Here is a 26,838-nt window from a genome sequence, read left to right on the forward strand (position 1 = left end):
TTAGTCTTCATTTATTTGCAAGCAACAGCGCAGGGAAGGAAACAGATGTCCAGTTAGTCAAAGAGCCTGACGCGTTTCATGCTGGACATCTTTGACTAACTGGACATCTGTTTCCTTCCCTGCGCTGTTGCTTGCAAATAAATGAAGACTAAACTTTCCTGCTTGTGGCTCTTCTGAATGGGGTAACTCGTTTTTGTTTGGATATATATATATATATATATATATATATATATATATATATATATATATATATATATATAGTGACAAGAGTATTTTTAAGGGTTTAGGGTAGGTATGCGTTTTTAAAATAAAATGAAATGAGGGCTTTTGTAGAGCGCATGTTTGCCATGGTGTCCTAGTGCTAACTGCCATTGATTATGCAACGGGAGATTGGAGCGGCTATGGTTTAGGAAAAAATAGCCATGCTTTCAATTCTTTTCTGAACAACAGTAGATTGGTTTGATTTCTGAGACGGATGGGCAACGAGTTTCATAACTTAGGGGGCAGGTAGCAAAAACTTCTGCCACCCCATTTCAAAGTCTTTACTCTAGGAACTACAAGTAGAGGGGCTGATGATGATCTAAGGCTTCTCTGTGGAGTGTAGCGCTTGATATGTTGATGTAGGTGGACAGGTCCAACCCCGTAAAAGTCTTATGCACAATACACATAGATTTTAATTGGATCCTTGCCTGGACTGGTAGCCAGTGCAGATCCCGAATGGCTTGACTTATTGGGCTACATTTTGAAATCTTAAGTAGTAGATGGACAGCAGCATTCCTTAAAGTCTGCAGCTTACATATCGCACTCTTCTTCGCTCCCAGGTAGAATGAGTTACAGTAGTCAATTTTGGGTAGTATCAAGGCAATGATAACAGTTTTTCTGAGGGGCCATGCGAATGAAAGGTAGAATCTTTCGAAGGATTTTTAAAGTGTGAAAGCACGAGGAAGTAATGCTATTGACCTGGTCTGATAATGAAAGATAGTCATCTATCATAATTCCAAGATTTTTAACCTTTCTTACAGACTAAGGGCAGGGCCCTGCTGTTTCCGGCCACCAAGTAGAATTCCCAAGGGAGGTATTCCTTCCGAACATAACTACTTCTGTTTTACCGGTGTTCAACTTCAAGCAGTTATCTTGCATCCATCTGATAATATGGCTCATGTAAACATTAAAACTTGTTACCATAATCTCCGGTTTGGAGGATAAGGAAATGTCTATTTGCGTGTCGTCAGCCTTGCAAATGGCAGTGAAGCCATGGGAGCGTCTGAATTTGGCAACAGGTGACATACACATAAAACAGGGTTGGGGAAAGTGATGATCCCTGGGGCACCCCACACGGCAAAACGTATGGGTGCAATTTGTGCCCTTCCATCATTGTAGATTGTTCTCTATCGGTTAAGTACGACCAAAGAATGTCTGAGGCTTTGTCTACAATCCCTAATTCGGCCAGTCGTGGATAAGTATGTGGTGATCAACCGTATCGAAAGCAGCCGATAAATCACCCCTCCCCCACCTGGTCAAGTTGGGCACGTATGTCTTCTGTGATGCAATCAATGCAGATTCAGTACTGTGCCGCAGTCTAAAACCGTGTTGCGCTGGGTCAAGTTTATTGTTCGCCTCCATGAATAACAGCAGTTCTTCATTTAGGGCTTTTCCCAGGATTTTTGATTGAAATGGTAGGCAGATAATGGGTCGGTAATTGCCAACATCCATGGGGTCAAGAGTTGGCTTTTTCAAGATAGGTCTAACCAGGGATTTTTTCCAGATAGCAGGAAAGTGTCGTAAATCAAGAATATTGTTAAGAAGAGGTGTTAGATGGTTGGCAATTATGTTGGGGACCATGTGGAGAACCGTGGCAGGGCAAGGGTCCAGAGGGGATCCCGACTTAGTTAAAGTTATAATCTTCTCAACTCTATCCGGTGTTAGGAGACTCAATTCTTGTAAGTAGATTTGCGTATTTGCCCTGTCGTTGTTATGAAAAAACTCTGCTAGTTTGTGACAAAACTGCCTAGTAGGACTAAACTGTTTGCTATTTCTGAATTTGGCTAAGTTAGAAAATGTCCTAAAAAGTTCTCTAGCAGTATTTTTAGTGGCCATAATTTTCCCGGTAAAGATTTTGCCCCCCTAAAGACCTTCAAGAAGACCCTCAAGACCTGGCTCTTCGGCTGAACAGATCTGTGCTCCCCCATACCCCCCCCCCCCCATCGCCTTGAGACCCTCACGGGTGAGTAGAGTGCTTTAAACACCCCTGATTGATTGATTGAAGGTTTGAATGTGCACCAACATCGCCTTCATATCTCTTAGCATCATAAGGTTAGGGGGTGAGACAATCCCTCTAGTCACACACTGTTAGGAATAGCAGAAATTTAGGATTGACTTTTAACCCTGCAAGTATGCAAGAAAAAAGACATTTTCCTAAATGTCCTCTCGTTCACATGATAGCATGGCTAACCCCAAAATCAGAGGAGTATAAATAAGTTTCCTTCATATGTAGTTTTTTCCTGATGCCATGTTTAGAAAAAAATATTTTCTTGCACAGTACCTTTTCCCATTTTTTTTAAAAACCACAAATTTAGCTGTGTTTTGACAAAATTCTTGGTTCCCTTTAGGGGCATCTGCAAAACCTGGATACCTTTAGAATCCATAGGATGCTGGAAAAAAGGATACATATTTGGCACTGATACCTTATATGGGAAACAAGTTATGAAGGCAGAACTGCTAAGTAAACCAAATATTTTTTTTTAAAAGGGCTCGGCACGGTAGTGGAATGCCTTTTATGGGGTTAAGTACTATTTGAAGTGAAGGAAATATACACCACAATTACCTTTGCCCAATTTTGTTTTATTAATACATGTTCCCTAATCTTGGAAATACTGAAAGCTTATCAAAATTCAGATTTCTTATACATGACATTTGAAAACACATATGGAATAATTTACTTCAAGAGTCCTCCCGGTTCTTCACAAGGCAACCTGGTAAAAATCCCCAGTCTAAATTGTGCAAACAAACGTTCAAAAAGACAATTCATACTTTGTTTCCATCACCAGCATAACCGCAAGGTACTTCTTTGCAATCCAGTTGTCTATTCAAAACAATCCTATGCAGAGCAACTTGTCCTTGTGAGGAAATTTTGAATCTATGTACTGAGGTACATGTAGAAACAGTGTAAAGCAATTGCCTAGTAAAGGACACTGAGAACCACAAGGAGAATTATACGCAACAATCAAAGATGGATGTTGTCTTTCTGGGACATGCAAGTTAGTGGCCTGCTGGGAATCATAGTTTATTGTCAATATGCAGCCGTACACCACATCCTTTGAGAGCACAAGTTTAGTCTAGCCTACTCCAGGACTCAGTGATGACTGGTCATCTGCGGCTGTTCCGCTAAGGCGGAGGAGTGCCGCCCCACTGCTCTATGAGCAGTGGAAAAAGGAAAAGAGAGGTTTACGGGGCGGGCGGGACTGGGCTGTAATTACAGCCAGCAGGCAAGGAATGGTTGGGGCTCATGATGGTTTGGTCGGCCGTCTTGTGCCAGCCAAACAGTCATAAGCACTTTGCATGTTCTCCCCCGGCTGTATTGTACAGCCTGGGTGGAGAACAAGCACAGGCTCATAGTTCCAACCTGAGCGCTGTACCACGGGGCTCTGACCAATCACCACACTGCTGTCATGCTGTTAGCAGCATCCTGATTGGCTCTGGGGTGCCTGTGTGTGCTTCCTGCTTTGAGTAGGAATAGAAGAGGACAGAGGAGTGGCGAGGCGGCGGCCGACAACCTGGTAAGTTATTTTATTGATTTTCCTACCGCCCACCGGTACTTTTCGGTAGTTGCTACTGTTACCCAGCACAACCGGATTTGATAGACTACCTCTAAGTGCAAGGGACACACAAATCTGTCAGCATAACCTCCAGTTCTGCTTAATGATATTCTAACCATGGTTATGAAAGAAAACAGAATTATAACTACCACTTCACTAAAGTAACACCAAATCTCTGTCATCTCAGTGTGTTTAATTTCAGGAACCCTCTCTAGGGTGGCTAGCATAATCAAAATAGGAAAGTTAAAGATGATTGATACTGAACATTTATTGTAGTAAAAGGTGCAGAGAAAGACAGATCAGAACCGGAGAGGCCTACTATAACATGAAGGCATGATCAGTGTTCATGTGCTCCGGCTCGGTCACACTCAGCAAAGTTTTCCGCAGCAGCCCATACTGGTATACGGGTTTCTTGCACTGCTGCCGCACAAGGCTTCAGCTCTTACTGCATGACCGTCTTTCACCTTGGCAACCTTTCCTGGCATTAGGGGGTTACCACACCGCTACGGTGCAACTTCGGTCCTTACTGTATGGCAGTCTTTATCATGGTGGTTTCTCCTGGCATTTTGGGTCGCTGCACTGCTACTGCACAAGGTTTTGGCTCTTACTTGATGGCAGCCCTCTCCTGGCATGCGGGGTCATCGACTCAGTCCTGTACATGGCCAATGATATGATTGGCGCAGCAGCCATTTCCTCACACCTCGCATAGGGAGGCCACTCTACCATGCTCCCCACTGGACCTTGCTCCCTCCAACACTCTTCTCTTTTTTACCCCTCAATCCACAGGGAAACTAGCACTCTTGATCACAGGCAGAAGTCTTGTAGAGCTTCCCCTCCTCATTCAGCCTGTCTGGTTGCTTGACAGATGACAATCTTTGGTGTCTCAACCTCCCATTGTTACAGTCCATTTCCAGGCACAAATGTGGTTTAGGGTCTGAGTCTTTGATGTTTTATATTGGGGTTCTGCTTCTTTGAAGTGCATGCTATTCTGCTCCCTCTTCTGTTTGAAAAACAGTCTCTGAAGCTGATAACAGAGGGCACGGGAGTGGTTAGAGTTCACACCTGGGTGTCAGCCACAGTGATATGTGCATGAAAAGGGTAGCCCAGGGCTCCCAGCCCTACTCTATATGATTGTCTTATCAGCCGACCTCCTTCCTGAGATGTGCCCAGGCCCCTTTCCTGTGACATTTCATTGAATCAAAGAGTACCATTTGAGGTGTACAGGGGAGGCCTGGTCCTCCCCTCCACAGTGTCCCATCCAGCTTACAGGAATGCAACAAATCTGTCTGGGGGAGGGAGAGGGGAGGGAATCTTGCTACCTTCACTTCATGTTTTATGATACAGGCCTGAGTCTCCCAAAATGGAACCTAGGGACTTCCATGTATTGTACCATCCACAGGCACACATACACCCAGTGCATGTATACAGGATACACATATTGTATAGTACTGTATCCTCCATGTGCTGTAACCTGCAGAGGCACACATACATCCAGCACTTGCAATTAACATGCGTGCACTGCTCAGCACTATATCCTTTATGTACTGTACCACTCATAGGCACAGGTACACTCAGCAGATACACTCATCCTGCATGCACTGCACTCCTCATGTATTGTACCACTCCCAGGTACACATACACTCAGCACATTCACTTACCCTGCATGCACTCCACACTTCACGTATTGTACCGCTCACAGGTACATGCACACCCAACACATGCACTTATCCTACAGTCACTGCTCAGCACTACATCCTTCAGGCACATGTATCTCCAGCACAATGCATACACCATGCATGGACTACTCAGTACTGTATCATCCCTGTATGGCACCTTCTCCAGGCACACATACACCCAGTGCTGCTTAGCACTTCACATCAACCTGATGTAGGCCAAGGGTAAGTTAAGCAAACAGCAGCAGAACTTTAAAAAGTGAGTGAGCCTACAGGCGTCACTCCACTGTCACAGGTTAAAAGGATCTGTTCACTCCTACTCATCACTACATGGTACGCTGCCACCACCGCGCTCATGCTGCTTAACTCCAGGTGAAGGCAGCAACCTTCCACCACTATGAGGGTATTGCTTAGGTGCCCCTCCTGGTCCAAGAAGGCTGCAATCTGTGAGACAGGCCTATGTCATAGCGTACATGCATGATCAGTGGTCGCCTATGACAACAAAAATCCACATTAGGGATCCAGACATCAGTACAGTTGGACACTCAGGGTATGGGTGCATGTCCATTACCATGCACAGGACTTTTCCATCCCAACACCAAATAACAGCTATACAAACACAAAACAATGTCCAATGTCTATTAACTTGATATTTTTGATGTCACAGATTAAGCCCATAATAGCTATTTACAATTAACTTTGAGGACATCATACAGAAAAATAAAGTAATGTAAAGTACATGTTAGTTACCTGCTACTGGAACTTGTTGGAAAAACAAAATAGAAATGAAGGCCAATGGAGGTTATGAATGATCATTTGGGAGGAAAAAGAACTGATAACAAAGACCCAAATGTGGGAAGGATCGCTTTTTTAAGAGATGGCAGAGCAAAACTCTAGAGTCGGAAAGCGAGAGGGAGGGAGAGGAAGAGAGAGACACTGACGTCTGCAGGGTAGTATTCAGAAAACCTATACTGGATTCCAGACGCATAGCAACTCAAGGCCAAACTATGACCACTGTAAGTAGCCCCCAGCTTACCACAATCCCTGCACAGTAGTCAAAGACGAGATGCTAATGCTGCACTGCAAAGATAAATGTACAGAACTAGGCAAGTGCAAACTGAAGTGAATTGCAAACAGTCACAACAACCACTGGGTCAGCGGCAGGGTAGGTGTACTTGGAGTTTGTGTAATACATGCTGGACCCAATCGGTGTCCTTCTAACCGCCGACTGCTGTAGCACACGTCCTGTGCTGATAGTTTAGGTCTACTACGACCAGATAGGGCAGGTAGTCACACACCTTCCTTTCACTTTAGTGTAGATAGCGCAATATTCGATCCTGAACAAGTGTCTTGATCATTACTGACTCTTGAGACACGAAACATGTCGATCACAAGAGAGTAGAACCCCTACCACTAGACACCTAATGACTAGGTTAGGGTCCTCTCATCACTATTTTTTACTAGGCAGTTTACCTCCATAATAAAGTTTGTTTAGGACTAACTGACCTATTTTAATTCCACTACCCCATCTACACTCTCTTGGCCTCTCACTCCCACTGCACCCACCGGCAGGAACAAAAGATCCCCGATAAAGAGCCCAGGTTTCGGGTGCCTGTCAGGTATTGCAGCGCCGACCTGACGAGGGGCAGGCTCAAATGATGAAGCATGACACCTAACTTGCTGGGTGTGTGAGAGCCCTAGTTCCAACAAGGAGAACGCCCTCTCCTACACACACACATTGGTGATCTGTTTTGGATTTCACCACCAGACCGTGTTCAGTACCCCCTTTTTTCACTCAATCAGAGGAACTATGTATTTTTGTCTTGTTACTACAACAACCACTGTTGCCAGACAAGCTAACTCTTTACTGGTGGGAATTAACCGCAGGCGCGCTAGCTGTTTTCCCGCTGCGCGCTGCGTTTCGCAAAAAGCCGCGTTACATGACGAGCTCAGCTCGTCATCAGCGCACGGCAGGTTATGCTCATGACGAGCTCAGCTCGTCATCAGCCCCGAAGGGGTTAAAGACATGGGTTGCCACTGCTGAACCAGGAGTGTGCCGAATTGTGCTTGTCCTGTAGTGGCTAAGACTGAGCATGCAAGTTTGGGAAATGTGGTTTTATGGACAAAGGTGCATATTTTCCACTGTCCTGTGCACTATCTCTTCTAAGTTCCCAGTCTTCTGTGTCCTAATATGTCTTGAGACCTGACAGAAGCCAACGCCTCCGAATAATACCACCCTTGCTGAGTTTTACTGTCATGTGGTTAGGATAGCCCCAGCTAGAAACACTGCCATTTTATATGCTCATGTTTCTTAAATTGCCTTCTTTCTTACACATTGACTTTTGACATACATTTGCTTGCAAGTCTGTGTAGGATAATATTCTCTGAAACTGCACTGCTCACATTTCCACTACGTAGGCACACTATCACAACACCTTGAGAATTCCATACAAGGGATAAAGTTCACTGCACAAAAGTTGTCTTGTTGTTCATGAGGCAACAGAGCTATCATAATAGAATAAACCATAGCGGCCTGAACTGGGGTTTCGATATGGTAGCATGGGGGATGTTTATAGTATTACCAGCATAGTCACATTATTGAGTTCAACAGGATTGTCTAGGCAAGAATAATTTCATGACTCGGAACGGCATTATGCCCTGATTCAGAAAATCCTAGGACCAAATCTGACTTTAATGAAATTTTCTAAACTATACGTTCCCAAACGCCCTGAGGAAGCCCCAGGCTGGATGGCCATGTAAAGGGGCGAACAACGTGTTGGTTGTTTCTTCACTCACTCTTAAGGATAGAGTGACAGTACTTTCATAAATAATTCACAACACAAAAATCAGTGCGTGATTGGAATTCTTTCCAGTAAAGACTCATAAAATTATTCTTGCCCGGACAATCCTGTTGAACTCTGTATTTATTAGGGGGTTAGGGGTTTCCCTCTGTCAAGGGCAAGAATCAAATAAGCAAATCTTTCGCTCATCCTATGGCGAGTAAGGGATCAGGACCGTCTACCCCTCATCTCTAAAAAGTAGTAGCATTATTGGGCTGAGGAGCATTTTGCTGACACTGTAAGGTTGCTGCATGACGGAATTCCAGCTCACCTGATTTCTGTCTACACCTACGAAGAGGGATGTCCAGTTTACGATCAAGACGGGCAGCCTGATTATACTTACTGACAGGTAATGAGGAGTTAGACCAGCTGACAGGGAATTGGCAGATCACCCATCATAGACAAACTAGGTTAGGTAGCACTGGGTAGTAGTACACTATAATACAGTACTTATATGCTAGCATATATTCACTGTGATAGCTCAATGGCGGATCTGTTAATCTTTTTCACTATTCTCATAATGCTAATTACGCTATTCTGTTTCATTCTACTGATTATCACAACACACATATTTTAATTCAAGAATCACAATGCGGGGGAGGAGCCTAGTTCGCGGACGTAATGGCCGCCTTTTAGCTCGGCTCCGTCGACCCTCCGGCTAACTCCGACTATCCTGTCATATATCCTGCACTGCGACGCTACTTCCATACAGAATTCGAACTTTGAACACCCACTCCTACTCACCGTCTGATCCGGAGGTCCCTGGGTGCTGTGGATCCGCAGCTGTGCCCTCGGTGAGATTGGGGCCTCCGGGCGCTCGAGACCGGGACCTCGTCTGCGGGACCCGACCGGCGGAGAAGAGATTCCTGCGGGACCCGACCGGCGGAGAAGAGATTGCCGGCCCCGCCCGCGAAAGTGAGCCACTGGTGGGAACCGTTGTGCGTGTGCCCCGGAGATCCTGAACCGGCCCGATGACTGGGCCGTGCGGCTGGAGGGGGACGAGCTGTGTTGGGGGCTGACCGTGTGAAGGGGTCCCTTCGCCTTTGTCCTGTCCGGCGGTCCTGGACCCCGCGCCTGGCTCTTGCCTGTGGGGCCTGCCGCTGTTCGGAGAGGATCCCCCCCCATCGGGCGCTCTCCCATCCTGTGCCGGTGAGGCCGTTGTTGGGAGCCTCCGGGGGTCTGTAAAGTCCTACATTTGGGAACTGTTTGGGGGCCCACGGTGAAGTGTGGGGCGGCGAAACTCACAAGATGGCTGCCGACAACGTGGGGGGTACTCCGCTCTGCACCGATGCTCCTTGCTGGCCGGATTGTGCAGAGGCCTGGGTGTGTACTCGAGCGCCCACGCCCGGAGATGTCCTGGACGCCTTGATGTCATTGTACGCTGTCTTGGCCCCCGGTGCCTCTGCTAACCCCGTGCGGCTCGCCGCCATTTTGGGCCGCCGCTCTTTCATGCACCCCTGTCGTCCTGATGCCGCCATTGCTTCACCCCCTTCGGCTGCGCCAGGAGTTGCTGTTGTTGTTCTTCGGCCGCTTGATGGGCCGGTGACTTTTGACCCTCTGCTTCCTCGTCGCCTGGATTTCGAGGACTTCCACACGCCGCGGAGATCTGCTCCTTCCCGGGTACCTGGGACTCATGGTGGGCCGCTGTTTGCTCCCGCTTCGTTGGATTCGAACTTTTGTTCTGGAGGAATACCTTTGTACTGTCGAACTGCGCACCTGGACTCCGGCTTGCCTTTGCTTGCCTTGTCGTTACTGCTACAATTGACTTGCTTAATTGACTTTTTGTATTCCCTCCGTACGAAAGCTCTACCTGATTTATATCATTGTCGTGACTCTGGACTACGTTATGATTATTTTTTGCTGGGTGGTCCGCTCCACATTATCCTTTATTGGGTTGGTTTCGTGATCAGGAAGGGTTGGGGGTGAGTTACACGACATGATAGTTTGCTGGTCTACCTGCCCGTTGCATTGATGTTTGTATTCTCGACACGGTGAAACGTTACGATCTCTCCCTCCTCCCCCTCCCTGTGGTTCTTGCTGTATGTGAAGGTGTAGTACTGATTTGATACTTATTCATTTGTTGGTCGGGGGAGGGTCGTGGCCGAATGTGTTTGATCATATCCTCTGGCTCCTCCCTCACAATTTATTTTTGTTTTGTATTTCCTCTCCTTCTCTTTTTGTCTTCTTCCTCTACTTTTCTTTCACTATATTTCGGGTTTCGGATTAGGGCGACAGGCACGCTGTTTGGAGGGTAGGCCGTAGCCTTCTGCAGGGGTGCGGGGTGGGACGGGTGGGTGGGGTCTTTCAGATGTTTTCTTTTGGTTCTATGGCCCTTTTCTATCCCTTTATAGCGGTGCCGCTTCTGTCCTCGCTTCTCAGGCTTGGGTGGGTTGGGGTCTATTGCTTTGCCACTTTTCTCGGTTTCGATGCTTCGTTGCGACTGCCATACCCTTCTTTTCGCCAGCTACCACTTTCTTCTGTACTATTAGCCGCGGGTTGCTTGGCCCGGGGTGGCGCCATCTCGCACGATTGTGTTTCTCCTTTTATTTTTATTTTATTTTGTTCTTCTCCCTTCCTTTCCCCCCCCCTTTTTTGTCCCCTTTTTTGGTTTCCTCCCCCTAGTTTCCTTCCTATTTTTCCCCCCCTTCCCTTCTCTCCCCCTCCCTTTCCCCCCCCCCCCTTCCCCCTTTTTCCCAGGCTCGTATTGTGAGAAGTGGACTTGACTCGTGCATTTTTCCGTTCCCCTTGCCTCCGTTAGCATGTTATTGTTTGGGGGTCATTAGATCTTGGTAGCACTTGTATGCTTCTCCACTACATTTTGCGTCTGTTTTGTGCTATGGTCGCAACATGCCCTTACATCCTCCTCCCCCCCACCCCCCCCCTCCTCCTCTCGCTCTGGCATGGGTATAATCCTGTTTCTGGGTTTTTCCGTATTTGTGAGTCAGCCATGAGCCTTGTCCCCTTATTATAAAATAGACCTCATTGATCCTGATGTTGGGCCGTTATTGCTGCTTCTCCCATTTCTAGCATTGTTCGATTATGTTTGCTTGCCTGCCACCTGGCCTTGTGTCGCCTCTTCTGCCTCTTGATTGTCTTTGATTTGTGGCCGGCCGGACTGGTTGTGGCCCGTACATGTTTATCCTAATGATGCAAATAAAGGTCTTCAAAAAAAAAAAAAAAAATAAGAATCACAATGCTTCAATAAATAATTAAATGTCTTGCTGAGTATTTCTTGTGTATTTCTTTGGGTATGCATGAGTGATAAAAAGAAAAGGTTCTAGATCTGTTAGCACAATTTCCTTGGAGATCAGGGTTGTCATGTTCCGAGGTTGCACATACATTATGTTAAACTGTAAGGTTAGGGGTGTAGATGTTGCATTGTGAGCAAACAGGGATACAGGCCAACATACCCTGAGGGTATGCACGGAATCAGTCTGGCACAATCCTGATGTTTATGTTGTCCAACAAACGCACAGTTTTACCAGAGAGGTACAAGCCGGACGACATGGCACCGCCAGTGATTACCTGAGTAGTTTTCTTCTGTATACCCAAAGGCCCCTTACTCACCTATTAACAGGAGATGTCCTTGATGTTAGGGAATATCCTCTTTAGGTGAGTAGCTAAATCCTATATATTGGCTGTAGGTTGTTCTAGCTTGAACCTTTCAAAGAATCTCCCAGAGGTGGTAGGCTCTCTGAATTCGACATATTCTTATAGCCGAACAGGCAGCATAAAACATAGCTGAGAACTACAGACATGCAGTTAATCGGAAGCTGCTACAATATGATATCATACATGCAGGTGTGGATGTTACCTTTGTGGTTGAGGCACAGAGGTATTCTATTCATGAGTTACATTCCCAGCAGCAAACAGAAGCTTACGATTGTTTCACACTGACACTGCAACTGACTTGTTTCACACTGACTCTGCAACTGACCTTCCACATAATTACACTGCTTAAAAAATACCATTAACATACCAAGAACATCAACATTGGTTTGAAGGCGCTCTACCACATTATCTAGAAGAAGTTAGGTCCAATTAGTAATGAGAGAGCAGCATGGACAGCCTTAGCCGGTTACACATCACATCCAAACATAGCTAATATGAAAGCCTCACAATTACGCTGATTACATAATAGTCTAGTCAGAATATATAGAATATGACACTGTTCAATATGCGAACAATGACAGCACATCCTGTGAAGGCTGCTCTAGCTGCACAACCACAATTGGCTCCACCGGGCATAAGCCCACAAACGATAAACGCAGTCATGGATAAAGTTGCTGAGAAAATGCTGTTCTGAATTGCACAAAAAAACAAGTCAGCTTTAAGCAGTGTTTCCCTATTTGGGACCCCAGGAAAAACACATCATTCTTACTATATGCTTGGCAATGTGGATGGCCCTTCCTATAGAGGACTGCTCCACATGGTGTACAGTCTATGCTGCAGTATATACCAGAACCCGTGGTACATCCCCATTAGCTATTTTGCCAGAGGTGCTTAAAAAGATCCAAAATGAGTATGGGGCAGCCCCTGACCTGGATTTAGGGATGAAACTGATGGCCAATTTTGCTGCAGTATCCGCCATTATGTTGAGTAATATTAAAAGGGAGGCAGCAGTGTTGGTAATACGCCAACAACTCACTAACTTAACTCTGAGAGAACAGGAGCGTGAGTCACATAACATTTTTGAGGAATCCTAGAGATAATTTGGAAGCCATTCCTACAAAACTACAAATTAAGAGTACTTCTGAAAAGGATAACTCAAAGCAAGCACCCAACTCTTTATAGAAGTGGGGAAAATAAGAAATAGAAAGACAAGTCAAGGAGCAGATCTCCTCAACAGGAGGCAAATGAAAAGCCCTATAATATGTGTAACCGTGAAAATATTAAAACATACTGGTATAGGATACGGATACATGTTCATCTTGTTTCTTTCAGAGTCATGTGAAAAATGCTCACAGAGAGGTGGATGGTTAGAGCGCATATCAGAGGAGTATGTGAACCCGAAGAAGGACTCACAATGCTCATCTGTCTACATAATAAAAAAGGAAGATAAACCTAAACAGTCAAAGCCTCAATTCAAAAACAAGAAGGTAGCTGAACTGAAAGTCAAGCATGCCATGGATACTGAGCACACTGCTTCTGAGTGGGCAGTGGGCTCTGACCAAGCTGGACAGCGCGGCAGAAGTCACAATAGTTTGCCAGAACCTGATGGATTTTCTAGTGGCATTAGCTTTGAGTGACTATATCCAGGTAGAAACACTGGTAACAAGGGTGAACGTCCTGCATTGTTTATACGAGATGCAACTCCAATCGTAGGGGGACGTACCAAGATATATTAATGTCATTTGGCCAAGCTATTCTCTTGGCTGAAAAGGATTCGCCACCTGAATTTGTGATGCATTGCCCAGAAGGAGAAACAGTAATTTTGCCTACCTTCTCCGATCTCATCCCAGAAACAGTGAAACATTCATACGCACTAGCTCCTGTGATTCGTATCATTGAAGGTGCATCAAGACATACCCAAATTACATTCAATGAGGGAGACACTGTACCAACTGAACATAAATCAAATTTTTACACCAATGCTGAGATGTATTTTGCACTGTCAGAAAAGATTCTGACAGCGGTAGTGACTGCTGTGGTGAGAGAGAGAGCACTGGCTCAGGGGAAACAAACAATTGTCATGATTCCAGTATCGACCTTAAAGGCTGTCACAAAATCCAGCATTCTCAACTCAAGAGCATTACATCCAAGATGGATACAGTGGGCCAACTCTCTCTTACTGCAACCGATGTAAACTACAGGTTTGACTTTACACTACAAACACAAAAATATCAGCAATAAAAAATGAATACCCTCTGCCTAATGAAGTTATGCCTCTTGATCAGTAGGACAATATCTTCTATACTGACGGTTCTGCACAGCCTGTCGTAGGGAAAAGAAGCAATACTCCGCAGCGTCAGGTGCTGTTAAGGGTAAAATGCAGGATGGAGAATTCCACCCTGAAAAGACCTGCACGCAGTTACTAGGTGATTGCACAGCACAGCTGGCAGAACTCAGCTCTGATTCTGGCACTAGAGAATACAGATCCGGGATTCCGCACACTCATAGTGTGTGATTCGTATTATTGTGTCCAGTCTTACAATGAGTATCTGCACTTCTGGAGCCAGAATGGATTCAGAGATTCCAAAGGGAACACCATAAAGCACAAAGCGCCTTTGAGTACATGTGGCTAAGCTGAAAGAATGCTTGCCATAGACTCGTGTGATACAAACCTTGAGTCACTACCGTGCAGGAATACACGTCGCAGGGCTGATGAAGCATCAGCTCCTTTCATTGTGAATACTCATTCCAGTATGAGGATAGATCGAGACATTATGATGACTGTTTACACTGCACGTGATGACAACCACTTTTCAAAGGGCTTTCAGCAAAGTACTCCTACCAGTTAAGTGTACATAAATACCATTGGCTCATATTCCCGGCGTGGGGAATAGAGCAATACCAAATTCAGATCACAGCATAGGTTTAATCCTAGCAGCGCATGAGGGCCTAGCATCTGTACAAACAGGGGTGGCACCTACAATTTCACTATTGCAGCAACACTATTGGTGGCCAGGTTCAGGTTCAAAACAAGCTTATTTAGACATTTATCTATAAAACATTCTAAAAACACACATAACAATTAAAACATTTTTCAGGACCACCCTCCTGGCCTGGTAGTCAGGTCTTTTTAAACAAACTAGGGACTTTGGGCATCAAGGTCCCGTTTTGCGATTCTGAATTAGCGATTTTTTGCGAATCGCACAATCAGAATCGCAAAATGGTATGTATGTAAGAAATCGCAAATTAGCGAATTTCGCAAATCTGGGAATCGGAAACTCAGGTGCAGCTTGATGACATCACAACCAGGAAGTGTGACTACCAATGCTGCACCTGAGTTTCTGAATCACAGACAGAGAGAAGGAGTGGTGGAGAGGGAACTCTGCAGTGGAGAAAAGAATGCAGGACACAGAAGACATGCCAAGCCAGGACACCCCCCAGCAGCAGCAGTGTGAAAACCAGAGGAAGAGGAAGCAAAAGTTTTCAGAAGCTGAGCTGGAGGTGCTCATTCAAGAAATGGTTACAAGCCATGAGCACCTTTTTGGAAAGAAATCACTCAGGGTGCCTGAGACACGGAAGCGGCGCATATGGGCAGACATCCAGCAGAAGGTGAATGCTGTTGGTGTAACACACAGGAGCGTGGAAGACTTAAGGAAGCGCTGGTAGGACATGCACCAGCGCTCCAAGGAGAAGGTGGCTGGCAGGTTGGAGCAAGCCAGGAAGACTGGTGGAGGGACCTCCACTGCCACTGACTTCCTGAAAGCGTCATGGGCACGGCTGACCTGGACAGCTCCGACCCCCCCGGGACCAGGACAAGGTAAGAAGCATGCCATCACACCCCTGACACCCCCCCCCCCAATACCCCCACACACCCAGCAGCAACCCAGGGGCAGGACAAAACTAGAAGTCCAGTGCAGGTACACAAGCACACACTGCAATGCATTATGGGAGATGTAGTCACATGCACATTACAGTGGTGCATTTGCACCCAGCCAATCCCCAAATGCATGTGCACATCAGGAAAGGAAAAAACAAGATACATGTAATCCCAACAAGTGATAATTAGTAATTGTCAAGTGCAAGTCAGAACAGTAAATTAATGTGTGCTTTTACGTCCACAGCACCAACAGACAGGGCGATTCCCCTACCAGACCAGCGGCAGGGCAGTAGGATGAAACAGAGGAGAAGGCTAGCCCAGTGAACCCTCCCAAGCGCCGCAGGAGGAATGTTGTGCTACCACTACCCCCATTGGAGGACGAGGGCCAGGACACTGATGGCAATGTCCAAACTGACACTACACAGCCAGAACCACAACCCCGCCCACGTGCAGATCCGATACCAGTAGTCCCAACCAGGCACAGGTCCCATGCTTCCAGAAGTGCTGCAGATCCAGGGGATGGGTCTGTGTTTGGCGGACTGGAGCTGCACATGTTGCAGGTACAGCGCCTGCAAGCAAAAAATATAAAGTCACTACAAAGGGAAGTCAGGGCAGGCTTCAGGGGCATGACAGGTGCCATGGAGGCACTCTGTGCTGAACTCAAGGCCGACCGTGCAGCTAGGCGCCAGGAGATGCAGCACCTAGACTTGTACACACGGGCAGTGAACCACCTGTCCTCTGCCACCAATGTTTTATCAAGGCGCAGCATCTGCATGCAGTGCGAGGTGGCGCACAACAGCCAGGACGTGGCAAAGGCCCTGCTCCAAATTACTACGGCTGGGGATGTGCTGCAGGCAGTCCGCACTACTGGGCCAGGAGTCCTGACTCCCACTGATGAGGACGCCCTATCAGGAAGGAGCAGCATCACCCCCCACCCACCATGGATAGGCGCCATAGTGGCCGTGACGGTAGGCCTAGTGGCCCAAGTGAGGGGGGCACTGTGCATCCCCAAACAAGGGCTTCCTCCAGACAGCACCGCTTGTGAGGAGTAGTACATGGGACCACAGGATGGGTGCAGCTACCCATTTCACATGGATACTTGCCCCTGATGGGAGACTTGCACTGTGCAGGAACATGTGATGGACATTTCGATGGACATTGTGTGTCACTCAGCCTATGTGACGTTAATAATCCTGATGTTAAGGAATAAAACACAGTCGGACAATTGATATCTAGCATTGTGTCATTTTCTCTTACCTAGAAATAGTTAAGTGTAATCTCATCTCACCTCTGGCGCCCAGCAGCTGCACCAACTACACCAGCTGGCAGGCGTCCTGGAGCTGGCCCCTCCACATCTGATGAGTCTGATTCACTGAGCTCCACCGGTGTGCCTTTCCTGGTGGCGATGTTGTGCAGCATGGCACATGCTACCACTATCTTGCAACAGGTCTATGGGCTGTATTGTAGTGCCTCTCCACTTTTGTGTAGGCATCTGACTTTGCTCTTGAGTATCCCAAATGTCCTCTCAATGGTGCCTCTAGTTGCTATGTGGGCGCTGTTGTACCGCCGCTCCACTGCGTTGGCTGGATTCAGGTAGGGCGTCAGTATGAAGTCACGGACCGCGTACGCACTATCACCTGTGAGGTGGTAGGAATATGGTTAAAGACTGTCCTGCACATGCTATCCTTAACAAGTGTGGCCTCTGTTCAAATGCATTTACCTAGTAGATAGCCCTCACCAAACTCCCCACTTGTGAGTCTACGGTGTATCCCACTGTGACGGAAGATGAAAGAGTTGTGCGTGCTCCAGGGTATTTGGCAACAATGTCCGTGATGATGTGTTTGGCATCACACACCACCTGTATGTTCAGGGAATGGTAGGATTTGCGATTCCTGAACACGTACTCATTCTGGGAGGGGGGGATATTGCAACGTGTGTCCCATCTATGCATCCGATGACGTGGGGAAATTGGGCTATTTGATAGAAGTCCTGTTTGGTCTGGTCTAGTTAATATGGGGTGCTTGGGAAGTGAATGTGGTGATGCAGCCTCTGTTACCATGGCATCAAGGAACGCGTACAAAAAATGCGAAAGTGCACTCTGCGACACCCCTCCTACAGAGGCAATCAACCCCTGGAAACTACCAGATGCCAAGAGGTGGAGTGAGCTCAGGACCTGGATGTGGGTGTGGATGAAGTGTGTCCTGCATGTGGGATGTTCAAGGAAGGGTTTCTCTCTTCATCCAGCCTGTAGTGTGTTTGGATGTCCTCCTCAGTGCGCTGGAAGATGGTAATGCGTGCACGGAACATCGTCTCCTGGCGATCCTCCTCTGTGCAGCAGCTCTGAGTCACAGCCTCCTGGCTATCACGTAAAGCCCAGCCATTGTGGAAAAGACTCTGTTGCATTGTGGGACTCCTTACATAGTTTGCACCTGGTTACCACCTGCTCCTACTTGGTGTTAATTGCGATTCTCTAAAATGCGAATTCGTGAAATCGCTAATTGCGCTTTTTTCATACATTCCATTGCGATTCCTTGTTCTGCGATTATCCCATTTGTGATTTTCGCTAACTAAGGTAATCGCAAAATAAGGAATTGCTAGGGAAATTGCAGAATTCAGGGTCTCGCAACGTAAGGAATCGCTATTTTAGCGATTTCTCATTTTGCGATGCGATTGTGCTTCATACATTGGGAATAGCGAATTTTTAGTAGCAAATGCTGTTTTTTGCGATTCGCAGCGTTTGTAACTAAAAATTAGCTTGATACATATGTCCCTTGGTCCTTAAATGGGACATCTGCCAGCAGATGAAGGGTTCCACCATAGCACATCCACCACAGACACCTCTACTGATCTCAAACAAGCTTCTTGCTTGTGTTTTTCTGGACCACTGCAGTCCCTTACAATCAGATGGGGCTTACAAATACATCTTGGTTTCAGTGGACTCCTGCTCTCGATTTCTACGGGTTTAGCCACAGAGATCATCTGATGCCTAAACTGTTATCAAAGATCTGCAAATTTTCATTGGGACATACATAGTTGGCACATTCCTTTCGGACCAGGGGCTGGTGTTCACCTCTAAGGCTTACAAAGACACCAAGGGACAATTGGGTGTGACTGTGCCGTACTCTCCCCCCACCATCCAGAGGGAAGTTTTGTAGTGGAGAGGAAGAGCCGAGACTTACAGAAGTCTTTAACAGCTAGGGTACTAGGTTCAGGTCGCAGTTGGGTCCATCATCAATATGGGGTCCTGAGAGCCCTCAACAATCTGCCTAGAAACTCCCTGGGTGGTCAGGCTCCCTACGAAGTCCATTTGGGGTTAAGATGTTGGTGCCAGTCCTCAGCAATCCCAGTACATTGGTCGCTGAAACACCACTTGACATCAATGAACTCTTGGATGTTTTATAGGAAATGAACAGCTTCGGGGATGCCAAAGTAACACACTGCCACTGCTGAAGTAAAGAAAGCACCAGCAACTCCTGGTTGGATCCCCAAAATTGGCAAACTAGTACGGGAGAAGATCATGGAGAAATAAGAATTCGGGCCATCTTACAGAGCCTGTACCTGATCTGGCTGTTGAAGGTACCAGAACTTTTGCCCCCCCCCCGCCTTTGCTGGCAGCAAAAGCAAGAGATTTGTGTCAATAGATCTCAAACCACATTATGTGGCCGGTTTTACACAGTAGACCGCGCAGGCTCTTGGCTAATTACTTGTCTCCTCTCGCTACCTTGCAGGAAGTCACTTGGGCGCTTTGATCAGCTAAGAAGCTTCTACTCCCTGTCTGAACATAGCTCATAATTAAGGCTCTGTTTTCCATTTTTACTGATTTTTACAGATAAATACAGAGAGAAAACCATTTATTTTCCCATCTGTATTTATATTTTAATTTGGATACAAATGGAAATTATGTTGTTGTTTGAACGATTCCAAATGCTGTCAACCATGACTGCAATGTGTGGATTGACAGGTAAGGGGCTTGGAAAAGAAATTTGAGTAATGATGCTTACACACAGTAGATACTGTGTGAATTGGGTTCGTGGGGAGCACTCCGTTTGTTGTACCCAAATTCTCTATAATTTTCCAATGGTGCTGCGATTATTCAGGATAGTCACTCCTGGGTGTTAGCAATGGTTATGGTGGGTTTTGGTGCCCGCCTAATCGTGCACTGTTCACCTGGTGCTCCGCACCTTATATTTTTACGTATAAAAATATAAGGTGCGGAGCACCAGGTGAACAGTGCGCGATTAGGCGGGCACCAAAACCCACCATAACCATTACACACAGTAGATAAGCACAAGACTGACAATAAAATTAGCATGTTTTCACATAAGTATATTGATTTGTCATCTATGGGTGTTCATATCATTGGCATTTGTCAGGCATTCAAGTAAAAGAGTACATTTTTCATATATGTGGAAAAATACCAGTTTTAATTTCATTTTTTCATAACCCCAAAATAAATATGGATCACTACAGATAAAAAAGCAAAAAATACGTATGGATAAATACAGACGGAAATGTCAAGAAAATAAATGCCATAAAACCGGGAGCCCTACTCATAATGAAGTGGCATTTCTACCTGCTACATCAACAACTACCATACAAATCAACTTTAAACAAAATACAGATTTCAATTCTGAAACCTAACAAGGATGGTGTTTACGTCTGGTGCCAATTCTACACAGTTTCCAGAGCTGCCAAAAATAGATTGTGAGCCTCAGGCTACTTTGTCGTTTTTGATGACTTTTGTTCGTATTCGTCTGACCACCTCCGCTTCTACCCCTAGGAGGTAGATTGAGTGTTTTCTATTTTTGGCTGAAGAAGGCATACTTTTTCCTTCCTTGGCAAAACCTGTGGATTACAATTTTGTTACTTTTCCTGGTCCTTTAGATTGGTTTTGTGAGAGTCTCTTTCCTGCTTCTCAATGAGCACTATCTCCCAGAACACTCTGCTATTCAACTGGTGACCTTGGTTTTAACACATACTTTGTCACACAACGTGCAAAGAGACCTATTTTTGCTTTTCCAGTTCCTGATGGAATTGTTTGGGAAAGGGTATCATATGATATATTTGGTTTAACTAAACTCTTGCAAATACCATAAATATTTAGCATTTATTTGAATGACATTATCAGCCCTAGTACTGTCTTCAATTATTGGGACATTGATACAGTGCATGAAATATTAGAAGACCAGAGTATTCCACTGTTTTTTAACTATGATGTTATGTATAATGGTACAACTAATTATGATTAAATGTTCTGTTTTCAACATTATGGTCACCACCTCTTGCAAAAGGCAAGTACTCCACGTGTAGGATTTAATTATACACAACGGGAACACTGTTCTACACCACCACAGGGTAATTCAAAAACAGTTACACAGACATTTGCATTTTTTCTGGTCACAATACAGCGGACCCAGGGTCTTATTAGGCTCACACCATCCCAAACACTGAAAAATGATGCTCACTTATACAAAGTTGATATGTATTCTGCATATTTCCTTTCCTACTTGTCCACACAAGGGTTTGACTTTTGGAGAGACACTGTTGATTTGAAATCTATTTGGGAACTAAAGATTGGCAGGTTCAAGGGAACGAGGCTTTATTTAGAGCATAAAATAAGCACCACCCCAGGGGTGGCGTTCCCCCAATTGCACAGCGTGGTGTCCAGTAAATGGAGTGTTCCAAAGTTAATCATGGTAAACAAGTAGATCTGTTCTCAAGGATTGAATTTACTAAGTCTTCATAAATTCTTGTTCTTAGATGACAAAAGAATGTTTTAATCACATGTTGCCAACAAGGAAATAAAGATTTTTGAGGCAAATTGTTACTTTCAATGCATTTTGGGTTGAATGTGGCCCTTCATCAGGGGAATATTGGATGCCGGTGTCAGTGGGTTAGAAGAGTTTGTTATATAGCTCCTATATATCCTTATATCGTGTTAAGTTAGCATAGGTACATTTGAGGTTTACACGCCATTTTTCCTTTCTTGCAACTTCTGCACACGACCCTAAATTGTTGACTTAGCTTTCAACCTAGTGGTTTGCCGTGGTGTATGTGAGAATAATATGTTATTGCTCTGATATCAGCTTTGTTTAATAAACCATGTCTGCACGGAGAGTGCTGAAGTTTCAGGAGCAACACGATATGGAATTGTTATGAGGTCTGATCTCCACGCCTTCATAGTCATAACACAAGTGCAGCCTTTGCCAACTTGGGCTTGAGGCGGGATTGATATTGCTTTGCACGAGAATTGTTAAAGGACTTGATGCGGTGCACATGCAGAGAGAGCTGGTGTATGCTGATGTGATTCCTTCATGCTAGGACACTAAGGTATGGGCCCGCCCTAAAACAACCCAAAGAGACCTTCTTAGCTAATAATATAATATATGTGTTAGGGAGGGTGAGATATAAGTGTTGTTAACTCTTATTCATTACAGCATGTTAACATGCTGTCACCATTCGCTTTTTATGTCTTAGTAACTATGCTGATAATTTTGATACTGATAATAAGTATACTTGTATTATTTAAGATACTGCGCCTGAGAAGACGGCATTAGTAAATAAACATTTCAAATGCACATGTGTCTTCTTTACTCCATGTTCTGGTTTGTAATGATAATATAACAAAAGAGTGTTCATGAGTTCCACGTACCCTGAGGTACTGTAAGTTCATGTTCTGGTTTGTCTAAACATTGGGAGTTCAGATATGTCCAATGAGACACTGTAGCTAGCTCGGTAAGGGGTGAGTTGGTTGCTAAGGTAAGTTTTGGGACACCCTAATTTGCTGAGGTTCCACTCCTCTGTGCACAGTTCTGTGTGAGAACAGAAACCCTGCGACATGGCGCCCAACGGTTTCGGTGGTCTTATATCATGACACTCGAGTAGTTTATCGTTCATACCTTAACCCCTTCACCTCCGTTTCCGGAAAGCGGGGTGTCGGTGAAACCTACCTATTTTGTGGAATAGGTTTTATTCAAGCTTGAAATTTTCTTAAACGGTTTCTTTGAATTACTACCCAGTTGTGCTACAAAGTATTCTTTGTGTTTTCTTGTTTCCAGTGTTGTCATGGCGGCGGTGGCTATTGCGCAGCATAGTCGCGTAGCGGTACGCAACCATCTTCAGACGTACCAGGTCCCAGTAGATGGGATGGCTGTGATTTTCGTGGTATGTGCAGATCCGGCGTTCCCTTACGAGTTGTTTTACTCTTGGGTTACGTTTCCGGCAGTGGACGCAACTTCTGGGTTGTTCCACTCCTACACCGCCTCAGCTGTCCCGGCTGAATATACACCGTACAGGGCACTGGAAATACCTATTGATCATTGGCAGCATCGCGTTTGGTTTGATGGCGCCCTCCCCCACTCTTTGTCCGCTGCGAGGTTAGGTCCACTCTCGATTCCAGGTACTAACTGGCCTGCGTTGGGTGGTTTTACCCCGCACCCGAATCACGGTGCTTGTACCCTTCAGGAAATTCGAAGGTTACATGTTGTGTCTATTTCCGTGATTCGTGCACTAGTGCAATACATTGGTCGTCATCTCCCGGGTGGTCCCCCGGGGGGTCCGGCCGCTCAAACGGAACATGGTGGTTTACGGCTTAATCCAGTTATGGTAAATTCTGTTTTTGGTCAACGCCCTGATAATAAAGATGATTTTCCTTTTTGGCTGGCCGAGAAATTTGACCAACTGGAGGCCGTGTTTCCCAATTCTTCTCATGCTGACAAACATAGAATGTTGACGATTACTTTACCTAAGGATATCACTCCCGAACTCGTTGACTGTGAAAGCTGGGGTAAGCCTTTTGCGGCTGTTTATGCGAGGTGCTTCGGCACCCCATCTATGGCTGTACTGCCTACGATCATAAAACGTGTTCAGGATGATCACGGTCCTGAGGCAGGGGTTGATTTGGGTATGCGCCTGTGTGGTTCTTTTGAGATTGTGAGTGATCTCATACTCTCCAACATTAAGGGAGATGCAGTGAACTTCCAGGTTTTTAATGCATTGGCAGCGTTACCCGATGCCGAGAAGCCCCGCCAGTTAGCGAAGATTGTGGTGGCCGCTTACAAAACTATCGGTCGCACAAGTAAAGGTTTAAAGTACTTCGCGGTTAAGGATAAAAAACAACCACAAGTGCAATCTGCTGCGGCAGATGTACAACCGAAGTCCAAAAAGCAAAATTGGCCTCAGAAACAGAAACAGGGGAAGCAACAGCAGCAAACGCAGGAATCTTATCCTGCAACACAAGTCCCTGCGCCGTCTGAGAAAGTTTATGATTTGCGTGATCGCGCGATGATTAAATCACCTGATCGATTTCAGGTTTCTGATCAACGCTCTCCTCGTTCCTTACAGGACTCATCGGCCCAGAAGACCGGTGGAGGAGGAGGCGGACGGGGACGTGGTGGCCAACAGGGACGTGGCCAGCCCCGCCAGACAGAGGGCGCTTGGAAGCAGGAGGATTCTACGCCTAAGAGACCGCAGTTTGCGAAAAAGAAAGTCGCAGCCTTAACAGCGCATCGATATGCCACAGATAGTGAGAACGCGGCTTCGGAATCTGACGTGGGCTCTGACCTTGCTGGACAGCGCGGCGGAGATAACCATAGTCAGAGAGGCGCTGCGTCCACTACTGAGGGTGACAGCGACTGAAGTCTACGTTGTGATAGAAACAGCGGATACGAGACTTGCTCCCCCTGAAAGACTATATGAAATTGTCCTGTTAATTGAAGGTGACATACAGCGTACCGTTAAAGGTGTATTTTGGGAGAATCTGTCTTCTACATATGATATTTTACTTTCGGAGGCTGACTGGCCCCCACCTTTTGTGCTCGCGGCGCCGCGAGGGGAGGAGGTGATCCTACCCAGTTTCGCGAACACTGTCTCGAAAGAGCATGCGCAGCATTTTGCAGAAGAGTGGGCTCGGGCTCTCGCGCCGGCTCTGTACCGTAACCAATGTGGTTGGGATAGATTGTCGCCTTGCCACGAAATTCCGTTGCGGTCTCAGCCGCAGCCTCAACCTCAATATCCCATTCGACGTGAAGCTAAATCTTCCGTCGCGGAAATCCTTGAACAATTGGAATATCAGGGAGTTATTAAAACGTGTGTGTCACCGATGAATAATCCCCTTTTTACTGTGAACAAACCTGACGGATCATATCGTTTGGTTTTGGATTACCGGCATTTAAACTCGCATTGCCGTAACTGTGCTGTACAGAATACCCACGGCTCTGCCCTAGTGGATAGTCTCGTGCGTAAGCGTTTCAAGACAACGCTTGACATATCCAATGGTTTTTATGCCCACAGATTGGACAGCTTTAGCTCCCAATGGACCAGTTTTACGTCCGCTGGTGTGCAAAAATGCTTCCGGCGACTCCCTATGGGCTACAAAAATAGTCCTGGAGTGTTCACCTCCAGAATAGTCACTCTATTGGAGGGTGTCGATCCCGATGCATGTTCTTATGTGGATGACATTTATCTCACAGACGACGAGATTTGGATGCATCTGTGTCGAGTGAATTCCATAATTTGTACCTTTGCTGATATGGGTTACAAATTTAATTTTGCAAAATCGCACATTGCAGAACACACGGTGTTGTTCCTCGGCTATGAGCTGAACAATGAAGGTAGAGGTTTGGCTCCTCACTTCTTGGAGAAATGCGCACAATTGCGCACTCCTACAACACTGAAAAAATTACAGTCTTTGCTGGGCTTTTTGAATTTCGGCAGAACTTACATTCCGGAATATGCCCGGCGTATCAAGCCTTTGTATGCTTTGATACAACCAACTTTCTCAAAATCATGCTGGCTGCCTGAGCATTCAGCCATTTTGCAATCCTTGCAGGCTGATCTGCTCGCTTCTAAATATTTACTGACTCGTGATAACCACACCAACCTGGTAATAAGAATAATTCCTGGGACGGTGGGTTTCACATACCTCACTTTTAATGAAGGTGACACAGTACCTATTGCTTACAAGTCACACTTGTACACTTCGGCTGAGTTGCGGTTTCCCACAGTGGAAAAGGTTTTAACTGCTGTACAGATGGCAATTCTTAAGGAACGAGCACTGTCTCAGGGGAAACGCATGCTAGTGGTAACACCCTGTCCTCATTTGGAGGCAGTCACGAAAGCCAGTGTACCAAATTCAAAAGCTTTGCACCCTCGGTGGATTCAGTGGGCTGCGTCATTGTCATCCACGGATGTCATGTTTATTTTTGACGCCTCCTTACGGTCGCAAGAGTACTTGCAGTATGAATTCGTTCATCCTGCTCCTCTGGCTATGCGACCTTTGGAGGACTTCCATTGCATCATTTACACTGATGGGTCGGCGCAGGTTGCGCATGGCTCTAAACATGCCTACGTTTCCGCATGCGCCATTGTGGTCGGTGCTATGTTGAATGATGAGTTCATTTCCAGGGAGGTGCACACGATGCCCCTGGGCGATTGCACCGCACAATTGGCAGAGCTTCGTGCTCTATTACTAGCGTTAGAGTACGCGGATCCAAGTGTTACTACTCTGATTGTAAGTGATTCTTACTACTGTGTCCAGTCTTACAATGAAAACTTGTTCTTTTGGATTCAAAATGATTTTCATGATTCAAAGGGTAGCACAATAAAACATAAAATGATCTGGGTTCGAGTGGCAGAGCTTAAGGCTAAGTTGCCACTCGTTTTTGTTATTCATACTCTCGGTCATCAGCGCGTAGGAGTTCACGCTGTTGGCAACTCGCTTGCTGATGAAGCAGCGAAATCAGCAGTATCTACATACTTAGTTGCAGCGGTTACTAGGTCTAAAACCAAGATTGATAGCGACATCTTGGCAGCGATTGCTGCCTCTGAGAAGGGAAGTAAACATCCTGCGGGATTCCCTTCGAAGTATAAATACCACTTAAGTCCCGAAAAGGTTCCTTTTGTGACTATTCCTGATGTTGGGGAACGGCTGATTCCCAACTCTGATCGCAGAGCAGACTTGATTACAGCGGCTCATGAAGGTGTGGCGTCTGCGCATGCGGGCGTCTCGGCCACTGTAACGC

At 46.0% G+C, this 26,838-nt stretch overlaps 1 long non-coding RNA gene across 3 annotated transcripts in view; it reads left to right on the forward strand.

Annotated features, from left to right (window-relative positions):
• Nucleotides 1-26,838, forward strand: part of LOC144824941 (uncharacterized) — a 498,402-nt gene that overhangs the window by 105,177 nt on the left and 366,387 nt on the right. The gene's annotated exons all lie outside the window — the stretch shown is intronic.

This window comes from Lissotriton helveticus, chromosome 3_1, assembly GCF_964261635.1.
Source record: "Lissotriton helveticus chromosome 3_1, aLisHel1.1, whole genome shotgun sequence".
Taxonomy (NCBI): Eukaryota; Metazoa; Chordata; class Amphibia; order Caudata; family Salamandridae; genus Lissotriton; species Lissotriton helveticus.